The sequence below is a fragment of the Ctenopharyngodon idella genome, chromosome 12, assembly GCF_019924925.1.
Source record: "Ctenopharyngodon idella isolate HZGC_01 chromosome 12, HZGC01, whole genome shotgun sequence".
NCBI lineage: Eukaryota > Metazoa > Chordata > Actinopteri > Cypriniformes > Xenocyprididae > Ctenopharyngodon > Ctenopharyngodon idella.
The window spans coordinates 6,254,677-6,267,362 of NC_067231.1; positions in this window are offsets into that span (position 1 = coordinate 6,254,677).

The window sequence follows — 12,686 nt, forward strand, 5'->3', positions numbered from 1 at the left end:
CAAAAAACGACCCTATAGGTCATTTTTTCAAGCACCTTATTACGACCTATATTTACGTTTTAAAGTAATGTGCCCTATAGCTGGCGTAAAAATAATCACAGTGTCGTGTTATGTCTGTCATCATGAAATGACCGTCGTTACCAATCAAAATGCGTGTTCATTTAAATGCAATGTGTGGACTTTTCACACGGTCCCTTACCCACCATTTGTCCTATTTCCATTTAGCAAAACTCATTTTACCCCAACCCTAAACCTACCCTTAGTGATTTATAGTGCACATACACTTTATGAGCACATGCGTTCCCTGGGATCGAACCCACGATCACATATTGTTGTATATTGCAATGCTCTACCAATTGAGCTACACGAAACCCAAAATATCCTGTTATCGATAGGGGCACAACTTTAGTAAACGCTCCTATGGGTTGTATTTCAGGGAAGTGACAAACGACCTATATGGGCGTATTGGTTGGATGACATGTTGTTGCAGGACTATTAAAGTAAAATGCATGTCATGGATGCTCTCTCAAACTATTGAAGTTCATGACATGTGAAGTCCCTCAAGGCACAATTCTTGCACCGCTCTTGTTCAACCTGTATATGCTCTCACTGAGCCAAATAATGAGGAAAAACCAAATTGCCTATCACACCTATACACCCAGATCTACTTAGCCCTATCGCCTAATGACTACAGCCCCATTGACTCCTTGTGCCAATGCATTGATGAAGTTAACAGTTGGATGTGCCAAAATTTTCTTCAGTTAATCTAGGAGTCTAAAAACAAAAAAAATCAATTGGTGTGATTCTGGATACTAACCTTAGTTTCAGTAGTCATGTAAAAGCAACAACTAAATCAGCATACTATCTGGATACTATGAAATAATTCTTGCAAAAATATGCTTTGTTTCCAGTCAAGACCTAGAGAAACTTGTTCATGCTTCCATCACCAGCAGGGTGGATTATTGTAATGGACTCCTCTCTGGCATTCCCAATAAGACCATAAGACAGCTGCAGCTCATACAGAAACACTGCTGCCAGAATTCTGAGCAGAACCAGAAAATAAGAACATATCACACCAGTCCTCACGTCCTTGCACTGGCTTCCAGTTGCATTTAGAATTGGTATTAAAGTACTGTTACTTGTTTATAAACCACTCAATGGCCTAGGACCTCAATACATTGCATATATGCTCACTGAATATAAACCTAACCGATCACTAAGATCATCAAGATCAAGTCAATGCCAAGGTTTCGCTCAAAGCAAGGAGAGTCTGCTTTTAGCTATTATGCCAGCTGGAACCAGCTTCCAGAAGAGATCAGATGTGCTCCAACAGTAGTCACATTCAAATCCAGACTCAAAACACATCTGTTTGGCTGTGCATTTAATGAATGAGCACTGTGCCACTGTATATCCGACTGATTGCACAGTCTGAATGCCATTGCATTTTATACAACCAAAGCAAGAATTATTTAAAAAGAAGAAGAAGAAGAAGAAAAAAAATATAGGCTAGCACAGATGTTTAAGATACTGTTGAAAGCAAAAAGTATTGTGACACTTTTCTGGTTTGTCAAATATGTTGGATCATGTTGATAGCTAATGTGATGAACTACAACTATGGTTCCTCTGTGTGATCTTGAGGAGAACTGACTTCATACATCCACTAAAAATCACCTGAGACCTGAACATTAATAGTAATTTAAGCAAAAATGCTGAAGAAAATTGAAGTTAGTGTTAAAAGCAGCATCACAGATGTCACTTTGTTTTTGTTATCTAATGCAATGACATTCAGACATTTTTTAAGTGTCCAATTACTTTTTGAGACTTATATATATGTACCTTTCAAACGAAAAGCTTGATGTTGGGACAACAAGAAGTGTACAAAATAAGATAAGTAGGTAGGTATTTGCCCTGTGTGAATTACTATCTTAAATGACTGATGCCATATCTGGCCTGTACATTACACTGTATATATATATAAGCACATATTTAAGCCCTAGATGACATGGGGTTAAAAGTCTTGCTCAATAACATCTAAATAAAAAAATACGTAAAAGTAATATTACATAAAGCTCCAGAGTTGCTTCAATAATTCCTTAGAAAAAAAGTGACATCCTGTATAATGTGGCTCTTTGATCCCGACCTAATCCTCCTCCGACACACAGGCGTCCTGGCGAGAGGGGAAAAATCTGATTATATAACTTGACTTGTAGGGAAACGGCGTGCGTGAGGCTTCCTGTGTCAGTTTAGGATTCGGCTTATGCTGCTGACTGTCATTGACTTCAGTTAAACTGCCAACAGAGCTGTAAATCACATGCTACTGTAAAAGTTTCCACAGAGGGGTTGAGCTCAGGTCTCAAGAGTGGGTTGCAGGTGGAGGGTGCGACAAGTCAGGACATGCCTCTGGAAGAGTAAAAGCACTTAGTGAAGTCACAAATTAAAGACGTTGACTGGGAAACTGTACAGGGACTGTATATGCCAATAACAAAATAAATAAAATAAATGCTGGGAAAAAAAAATAAATAAATGCTATTACCAAATGATTATGGACAATGCAGGTGAAGTAGAAACAATTCATGGTCATTTGACAATGTGATTTTACTCTCTCAGTTCAACCATCAATACAAAAGATCTAAACAGTTGAGTATTTGACAGCTTTTGTTCATTGTTGACAGCTCTACAGATTCAGGATTATAGTTAATCTTATATCAGTGACAGAAGGAGGATTTATAGAACTACAATTACTACCTGTACAAGTGTCAACGCATGTAATTTTACTCCATTATTTCACTAACCCAAAGATGTTGAGATAAATATGATGCATTTTTAATTTTTAATTTTTTATTTTAAGGGTATCATTTTCTATACAAGCCCGTTTCCGCCAATAAATAAAAAAAAATAAAAACAGTAATTGCGACTTTTTATCTCGCAGTTGCGAGTTATAAAGTCAGAATTCTGAGATAAAAACTCGCAATTGCGTGATATAAAGTCAGAAACTCGCAATTCTGATTTTTTCTCGCAATTGCGACTTTATATCTTGCAATATCACGCAATTCTGACTTTATATCACACAATTGCGAGTTTATATCTCAGAGTTGTGACTTTATAACTCGCAATTGTGAGAAAAGAATTCACAATTCACAATTCTGAAATAAAAAGTCGCAATTACTGTTTTTATTTTATTATTTAGTGGCGGAAACGGGCTTCCATAATTTTCACACCATATGGCACTCAATGTGAGGAACCATAAAGTATTAAAGCTGCAGTCCGTAAATTTTTTTTTTTTTTGGTTATAAATGATCCAAAATCAATTTTTGAGCAAGTACATAACCAGCCAATGTTCAAAACTATCTCCTTACCTTAGCCCGATTCACAACGGTAAGCTTAAAGGAACACTCCACACAAATAGGCTCATTTTCCAACTCCCCTAGAGTTAAACAGTTGAGTTTTACCGTTTTCGCCATATCGGCAACTTTTCATTTTCCGTCGGTCTTAGTACACGATGTAACTACAGAAGAGTCAAGTTTTAATTAGGAAAAATATCGAAAATCTCTTTGGTCATTTTTGAGTGAGATGCTAACGGTCTAATCAGATTCAATGAACTATGCTAAGCTATGCTAAATGTGGTACCGCCAGACCTGGAGATCGGCTGAATGGATTTGAAAACGGTAAAACTCAACTGTTTAACTCTAGGGGAGTTGGAAAATGAACCTATTTTCAAAAAAATTGGAGTGTTCCTTTAATGTTTTCTAATTAGAGTGGTACTGGTAGGTTTCAGCGGGGAAATTCAAGCATCGTCTTTGCATCATTATGTCACATCTGAATACATAAAGAAGGAGTTCCAGCTAGTAGGCTATATGGTATGTGAGAATGTTGCAGGTGGCAGATCATTTATAGCCTTTTCTCACAGCAGCTGCAATAATTAAACTTATCATTTTGATGGCAGATTGTATGGTATGACTTAACGTTTGTTGTATGGTATGAATTAACGTTCGAGATTAGACTGTACAGAAATTGAAATCTACAGGTAACGCTAAATAATACACATAGTCACGCAATGCTGATGTTGTTAACATTAACAATTGGAGAACAAAGTATAACAATAATAATAATTTATACGGTTTGATGTGATATAAGCTAAGTGATCGTTAGATTAGATTTAATCACTATTGGTAACGCAATTTATTGTAATGATTTTTTTTCTCAGTTGGTCAGAACAAAAGTGGCAGATTTGTTACTTGTTCAGATGACATTTTACAGTGAAAATTCTTATTTTGGTCATACTTCCAAGACTACAATCTGTGATTCAGAAGTACCTGTATAGTATCCACCGGTGCGGTGACTGACAGCCACACATTTTCAAAGCATTAGATTCATCCGCTCTGAGGAGCCGTGCTGACGCACAACCCACATAAAGATGATAATTCCGCAAATAACTGCAATTGCAGGTTTCAAACTGAGATGGCAACAAAGAGGCAAAACTTATGGACTGCAGCTTTAAATCAATTAAATCTTCATGGAAATTTCTATGGAAGTTGGTCTTTGTCAGTGCAATATCTATAAAATTATTCTAAAAGAAAAAAAAAAAACCTTATGCATAAGTCATGATTCATGAATGACTGGAAAAGTCATGAAAAGCCATAGAAGTTGTAGGAATACCTCATTCTTATTACTTTGTTCTCAGCAGTTACATATGATCCTCAAACAGAACAGGCTGTTGGTGTCATAGTGAGAACACAAGAAGGAGACTGAGATACTCTATTTATAAGAGCCATGTTATACTGGAATATTTAGTTACTATCACACCAGGACAATCAATACTTATACTGCTGGCTATTCATATAATGTTATATTCTCGGGACTCATGACCTTTTTTTTTTTTTTTTTCTTTGTTACTAAAATAAAAGGCTTTGTAACACAAGTAGACAGATTATCGATATACCTTTCATTTTAAGCTCACCTTTACCGGTTCATATTATTGTTACAGTTAAACAATAATATTAATATCATATGTAATATAGTTATAGAAAATTCTTTTGGCGCTAATAATATACAGTTAATCCTTGTGCCCTTCATTGAATGGGTTATTTTTTGTTGACTGTAACCTTAGAATATCTACTTGATACATGTATCAGTTCAGCAGGTCAGAACTCTCTGTCTCTATATTTTGTTGGCTTGATCATAGTCTTTAACTGAACTGTGTAAACCTATTAAATAAATTCAACAGAATCATGCCACTATGTTTCCATAGCTGCATGACATAATTTATTTCATTTTAATGTTAATGGTATGCAGCAAAGCAGATTAGCCTAGATTATCCTGCAATCTGACATGAAAAAATAATTGATTGAATCTTTGCCAATCTGATGATTAAAAACAGAAAGAAAATGTATTTTTTTATTACTTGAAACCATCATCATATAATTTAATTCGGAATTAGGCTATGAATAATTTGTGTTTAAAATTAAATTCAAATAAATTCTCAACTAAAAAATCTTGCTTGTTGGATGCAAACATTCTACTTTTCCATTTATCATATGATGCCCTCTGGTGGATACCTGATGTTAGTGGTACAAATACCAAGTTATCAAATGCTTATATAAAATGTTAATTTTTATATTTTCATCAAAGAAGCTTTTAATATATATATATATATATATATATATATATATATAAAACTAATGTTCTATAAAAGTATTTCACTTTTAATTTTTGTGTTATAGACTATGTATTCATTTGAAATTAAAATAGAAAAGCTTTCATACAGTCAGAATGAAGAAAATAAGAAAAAAATGGGAACAAATGTAAAAGGGAAGGAAAGAAAGTTGTTATCACACATGAACTTCCTCTCATCCAATTAGCCTGGCAGGAGAGAACATATGAACACATCCACAGCTCACTGCTCTCTATTTCAGCTATTGTGTGCGATGATTAGGCTATATTGGAGTCTGGACCGTCATTTCACAGAGTACAACGTGTTCCCAGATTAACATCTTTGTTGATCCTGGAACAACATTCTAATCAACCAATCAGAGTGGGACAAGTTTACAGTTTGTCAAGTTTAGGCTTACAACCAGGGTTAGGTGTTTCTACATCAGTGTTATTCTCTTATCATTTCCCTCTGATTTTAGGGATGTTATGGGTAGGTTTAGGTTTAGGGGAAGGGATAGGACTAATTATTCAAACTGGAATGTTGTTCCAAGATCAACAAAATATGTTGATCCAGGAACATGTTACTTGGCAAAATCACGGTGACCATTATCTGACTTGCATTCCTCTTCCAATTCATCCAGTCTGAGATAAGCATTAGTTTAAAGGTTCAGCAGCAGCTCATGTATCTGTATCAAGATTTACAGCCATTTCTCGACATGAGGTCAACATAACAAAGTCTTAAATTTCAGCTTTTTCCTCCAAAACACAACAAAAGGATACTTCTTTCCTTCGTGTGATATCCAAATAGTCAAAGCCAAATGAATTAATAATATGATTGTTTGACAAACATGTTAGCTGTTTAAACATGCTCTGCCCTCAAAAGGGCACAGTCATGGTATTTTCATAGTGTGTTTCATGCTGTTTGTGCTTTGAGCTTGACCATTGCTTGGCCTACAGTATATAAAAGCATTATTATTTAATGTTTTTGAAAGAAGTCTCTTATGCTCACCAAAGCTGCATTAGAATGATTTCTGAAGGATCATGTGACACTGATGCTGAAAATGCAGCTTTCCCATCAAGGAATAAATTACATTTTATATTAAAATAGAAAACAGTTCTTTTTCATTGTAATAATATTTCACTATAGTATATATATGTATGTATATATATATATATATATATATATATGTATAGTACCGGTCAAAAGTTTGGAAACATTACTATTTTTAATGTTTTTGAATGAAGTCTCTTATTCTCATCAAGCTTGTAGTTATTTGATCAAAAATACAGAAAAAAACAGTAATATTGTGAAATATTATTACAATGAAAAAGAACTGTTTTCTATTTTAATATACTTTAAAATATAATTTATTTCTGTGATGCAAAGCTGAATTTTCATCAGCCATTACTTCAGTCTTCAGTGTCACATGATCCTTCAGAAATCATTCTAATATGCTGATTTATTATCATTGTTTGAAACAGTTGTGTTGCTTAATATTTATTTGGAACCTGTGATACTTTTTTCAGGATTCATTGATGAATAAAAGGTTAAAAAGAACAGCATTTATTCAAAATATAAATCTTTTCTGACAATATAAATCTTTACTATCACTTTTTATCAATTTAACACATCCGTGCTGAATAAAAGTATTAATTTCTTTCAAAAAAAAGAAAGGAAAAAAATTACTGACCCCAAACTTTTGAACGGTAGTGTATATTGTTACAAATGATTTCTATTTTAAATAAATGCTGATATTTTTTTAACTTTTTATTCATCAAAGAATCCTTAAAAATTGTATCACAGGTTATAAAATAATATTAAGCAGCACAACTGTTTCCAACATTGATAATAAATCAGCATATGTGACACTGAAGACTGGAGTAATGATGCTGACATTTCAGCTTTGCATCACAGAAATAAATGATATTTTAAAGTATATTAAAATAGAAAACCATTATTTTAAATTGTAATAATATTTCACAATATTACTGTTTTTTCTGTATTTTTGATCAAATAATGGTAGGCTTGATGAGCATAAGAGACTTCGTTCAAAAACGAAGTCTCTTAAGTCTCTTTTATAGATATTGTACTGTGTATATATATATATATATATATATATATATATATATACACTGTAAAAAGTAATATGCTATATCTACTCCATAAAATGTTGGCAACAGATTACGAGCAATATTATTAATTAAATTTAACAAATAGAATTGAGTTAGAATTAATAACATTAATTCCTTAAATGTCAACCATTTAAAACGAGTAAAATTTAAGTAAAATTTAAACAAAAATATCTGAATAACAGACAGACGTCAAAGATGAATTAACTCTTTTTTTTTATTGCCAACATTGAAGACACCTGATGACAACAAGCAGAATCACTGAAGGAAAGAGAAACACATGAATTAACAGAGGTTTAGATGTTGATGTTGATTTTATTGAAAATGTGTGGTCACCATTATGGTGATCAGTGTTTCGTTTAGTTGGGTAGTTTGGCACTTTGCTTTTTATGTCAGTTTGTGGTTTTTGTAATGGTGTTTGCTAATTTTACACATTTTAAATTGTTGACTTTTAAGGAATTAATTTGATTAATTCTAACTCAATTCTTATATGTTGAATTTAATTAATAATATTGCTTGTAATCTGTTGCCACAATTTTATTGAGTAAATAGAGCGTATTACTTTTTACAGTGTGTGTGTGTGTGTGTATATATATATATATATATATATATATATATATATATATATATATATATATATATATATATAACATTCATGAGAAATACTACTACTAATAATAATACTTCTACATTTTCAACATTTCAGTGAGAATACACTAATGCATAGATAGTAATTTGCTGATATGAAACAGTTGATTACAAAATGATCAAAAGGTAACAGACTAAAAACTAAAACTAAAAGACTAGAACTGCTCATTGTTGTTAGGAATACAAAACAAAGCATATGACTGCAAACATCCTGCGGGGATATTGAGTATTGAGCTGATACTGGGGTCTGTGTGCACAAACATAATCTGAATGGAAGGAAGAAACCTTACCTGTGACCTCAGCATAAATGTCAGAATCACAATTCAACACCACACTTAGATAAGCCACTGCCAAGTGTTGTGGTCTGATAAAAAGTAAATTGAAATCTCTGGCCACAATCACAATAGGTATGTTTGAAGAACAAGGAAAATCATTGAGGAAAAGGAACTGTTAAGCCTTAGTGGGTTTGTGATATCACAGGTCATTGTAAGGGGTTTGGGGGAAGAATGTATTCTGCAAATACTGTCAGTTATAATATTTCACATTATAATTAATATTACAAGTAAATGATGGTCCTGACAAACACCAAATTTAACCACAGAGGACTGAAGTTCTGTAATGAATCAGTCTTCAAAGTTCAAACTTTTGAAATATTTTTGGACATCCGTTGATAGTTCTGATAGTTCTCAGTGACTTCAGGATGACTAGTAAATATGCTTAAAGTGAAGAAGGCACACTTTGACTCATTGAAAATCTGTAATAATTAACCCTTTGTTACTGTTTTGGCTATTTTTGGCCAATTTTTTTTTTTTTTTTTACTCCATTGGAATGGTATGCAACTTGGTGACCTTTGCTATATGAATGCACAGAAAAAAATGGGGACATGATTCTAAAAGGTTAAATGGTCTTAAAAAAACAGCCACACTTATACTGTTTGCAGTCAAAAGTGACCACCATAGGAAATGAATGGGAAATACAAAAACACAGCACACAGCAATAATCGGGTTAAACTCTAAAATATCAAGCTGAATTTTCAGCATCATTACTCCAGTCTTCATTGTCACATGATCCTTCAGAAATCATTCTAATATTCTCATTTGCTGCTCAAGAAACATTTCTGATTATTATCAATGTTGAAAACAGTTTTGCTACTTAACGTTTTTGTGGAAACAGTGATAACATTCAAACATTTGTGGTAAGAGTAAAATAAGAGAGAAATTAATACTATTAATTATCAAGGATCCATTAAATTGATCAAAAGTGACAGTGAAGACAATTATAATGTTACAAAAGATTTCTATTTAACAAATGCTTTAATAAATTTAATAAATACATTTAATAAATGCAAATAAATTCTGTTCATTGAACTTCCTTCATAAGTTGAATAGGGAAGGCGTAGGACATAGCGTAAGCTTTTTGAAATGCGAGAGGTGTTACACTTTCTTTGTAAGTTAAATACGGAAGGTGGTCTGGTGGAAGCTAGTAATTTTATTTTATAACGTGTTAAATATGCATATTTTTCTTACTCAAACGCATCGCTTCACTTCAGAAGGCCTTTATTAACCCCCCAGAGCCGTGTGGAGTACATTTATGATGGATAGATGCACTTGTTTGAGTTTCAAACAGGTGGTTTCCGTGCACTGCCATTATAAAGCTTAGGAGCATCAGGGTGATTATTAATATAACTCGATTGTATTCGTCTGAAAGAAGAAAGTCATATACACCTAGGATGGTTTGGACTGCCTTAGCGGTCTAAGAACGCTCGTCAATGTCAAAATGATTGAGATGGCCAATCAAATTAAAAAGTAGGCGGGGTTTACGTTCTCTCTTTGCTCGTGCACACAGTCTTCACAGCACAGACGGGCACGTCAATCGATCGCTTAACGCCGTTGCGGAGGTTCTATTTTTCCGGTAAAATCACAAAACAAATGCACATAAACGTGTCCCTGCTCTTGATATACAACCATTGATGGACATCTTTTATTTTAATGAGTAAAAAAAAGAACTATGCGAAGGCGGATTAAAACATGAAACCTTATACTGTTAACAAAAATTCTACCACTAGACCATTAGGGAATTTGGATATTTAGTGAGGATCGATATATTTATTCACTAAACTGAAGAATCTCGGAACTAAAAATAAATCGTATTCTGAAACTATCACATTAAAAATGAGTTCTCAATATACTATTGAAATTGATTTCTGTACATCGTAATGTTTTTTTTTTTCTACAATTGTTATTGTACATATCTGATATAGCATTGTATTAGCAGCAGTTACGTTCACTGTTTTGTTTCTTTATGCTTTATTTAAAAAAGAAGAAGAAAAAAAAGGGTCCCCCCTAACAAACACTAACAAAGTCCCTTTAAGACAAGTCATTTCACTCGGCGGCCATCTTTGAAACGCCTCTCGGGCATGGAAGTGCAACTCCTCTCTCTTTGAATGGGGAAACATCAAATTCTCCAAAGCTGTTTGCCAAGCTTTCGATTAAATTTCATATTTGTAGTCACCAATCAAATATAACAACAACTGTCTCATAATTTTTTTCCAAATGCTCGAATCATGACAAAAAAACTGTATTTTTTAGGCTGGATCAAGCTAATGCGCGTCTCCTGTGCCTCATTTCGGAGGCGCGCATCTGATTGTTTCTATAGAAACCGGTGCTTCTAACGGCCGCTGCAGTGACGCGATGACTTTACCAGTCGGCGATTGGCTCTTATTTAGAAGGCAGGACTTATTCCGCCATATTGCGCGTTTCACTTTATCCCATTCAAAACAATATGAGTGACACGTCTTGTGTTGTTCTATAGTCTTTGCCCCAATGTTCAAGACGTGGTTGACACAGGCGTTTGACGCATGCGTAGTTTTGAGCAATCTCTCGCCACGAGTTACAACCCATGTAAACATTGTATTTTTTCATGCTAGAGTTGTACAAATGAGGGTACTTTCTAACCTCTTCGCACAATCTCTCGTCTCTGTAGGCCTTCATTGTCGCTGTAGCTTTCATGTGTTCTGCTCTGTTCTGTTTATGCAGTTTTTCTTTGACTACCTTGTGAATCGACGCCCTCAGGGCACGGTGGATAAACTAATTACTACAAAAAAATTAAATGCGCATGTACAAGTACGCACGGTTAGAAAAATGCGTGTACAGTTTTCTGATGACGAAATTCGCGTCGGGTGCACTATACGCTGACCCTTGCGTAAGCGTTAAAAGTAAACTATAGTTTGGGCATAAGTCCATGAGATCGTAGGGTGTCCCATTTGTCATTTTAGGTTTCAAAAGGGTGCTCGCGAGCACACCTTTTGCGGTCAATATGTGCCCTCGATGGAGAGCCTGCGCTGGTGCGAGCTTCGCAGCTGACTTCTTCTCGACAGTCAAAGGCCCTGTCCCATATGGCACACTTCATAGCACTTTCGGTCTTGTGGACTTACAGTGGATGCTGCGTGCGTGTGTCCGTTAAGTCTACGAGACTGTAGGGTGTCCCATTTGTCAATTTTAGGTCTCAAAAGGGTGCTCGCGAGTGCGGTCAATATGTACCCTCGATGCGCACTTTTGCCAAGCCCGCACTGGTGCAAGCTCCGCAGCAGACTTCTTCCCGACAGTCAAAGCAGCATTACGTCACGAAAGTGCGCACTCGTAGGAAGACCGCAAGTGTTTAGGGTGCTATTTGGGACAGGGCCTAAGAATGTTGACATATTCCGATTACAAATGCGACCTCTGGAGGGCGCATCCTTCTAAATGAGACATAGGCGGTTGAGTGAATGAATCGAACTCGGTCACTCATAAACTCAGCCTGCCACCTACTGGCTTAATGATAATAAAAGAGGCTGTAACCACTAATACACAGACTGACAGTCCTTGCTGGTACAAATAGTGCCAATAAAATTTAAAGACAGGAACTTACTATTGTATAAGTAAATAATACAAATTTTACCCACACTTTACGTGATTATGCGTGTGAACTTTTGCTACTGCTTGGTGCAAAAGTCCTCTGATAATCATTAATATTTGTACAAGTTACAACAGGTTATATTTTACGCTTGAGCTTCAATAAAATTAACATTTTGCCTATAAAATAAAATATATAAAATAATTTAATTTTAAGTAAATTAAGAAGTAATTTATCATTTACTGATAAACATATGCTCTACTGTGGGACTGCTGTTTGAACTGGCACTTGCTAGGTTCAGTCTTAGGAAACCAAAATAACAGAATGAAATGTCAAATTGAATGCCTTAAAAAAATAGCACAAAAAGC